At 30.0% G+C, this 952-nt stretch overlaps 1 non-coding gene across 1 annotated transcript; it reads right to left on the minus strand.

Annotated features, from left to right (window-relative positions):
• Window positions 1-334: 334 nt before the first annotated feature.
• TRNAR-UCU (transfer RNA arginine (anticodon UCU)) lies at window positions 335-406 on the minus strand. Its single transcript has one exon. It is a non-coding gene; the product is annotated as a tRNA-Arg (tRNA).
• Window positions 407-952: the final 546 nt, after the last annotated feature.

Genomic DNA, 952 nt, shown 5'->3' on the forward strand with positions numbered 1-952 from the left:
ATAGACAAACGACCCTGCATCTTTTTATCTCTCCCGCACTTTTTTTTTTTATTTGTCATTTTTATAAGATAAGTACTATTTATACCGGAACGAATGGTTATCTTGATTCATTAGAAATTGGACAAGTAAGGAAATTTCTCGTTGAGTTACGTACTTACTTAAAAGCGAATAAACCTCGGTTCAAGAAATCATATCTTCTACCAAGACATTCATCGAGGAAGCGGAAACGCTTTTGAAAGACGCTATTCAGACCAAATGGAGCGTTTTCGACTTTAGGAACAATTATAAATAGAAAATTCTAACTTAATGGAATATAGAGAAATCGATTCAAAATTGCGTCCAATAGGATTTGAACCTATACCAAAGGTTTAGAAGACCTCTGTCCTATCCATTAGACAATGGACGCTTTTCATTACGATTTTTTGACATTTTGACTTTTTTTTCTCTTGTTCGGTTTTTCTTTTCTCTTGGTTGGAAAAACTAAAGAACATGTGAAAAATTGTATTGTTAGGAATTGCGGATTTATTAATTCAATTCAATGATGCATTCTTCCCATTTCAGTCGATTTCTTCATTCAATTCAATGATTGACCAAAAGAAAATTTTTTTTCATAAATAATAAAATAAATTGCATGAACTTAGCTCAATCAAATACTGATATTGATGTTTTATTTGTATGCAATGATTTGGTCTAATGAATTCGTCCATTTAGATTGTATCCATGTGAGATAATGCTAAATAAAAATAAAAGGAAGAGACAATTTACATTACAAAAACAATATAAAAAAAATGATTAGGAAAAAAGGGGGTAAAATTAGGTATATGGAATCTAATAGCTATAAGACGACTCTTGTCTATCCTTTGAGGAATAATTCTAGAATCCAATTGAATCTAAGACATGAATAGTTTGTTTACGTTATGTAAGAAACACATGTATATGGGATATTAGATAT

Source organism: Gossypium arboreum, chromosome 4 (genome assembly GCF_025698485.1).
Source record: "Gossypium arboreum isolate Shixiya-1 chromosome 4, ASM2569848v2, whole genome shotgun sequence".
NCBI lineage: Eukaryota > Viridiplantae > Streptophyta > Magnoliopsida > Malvales > Malvaceae > Gossypium > Gossypium arboreum.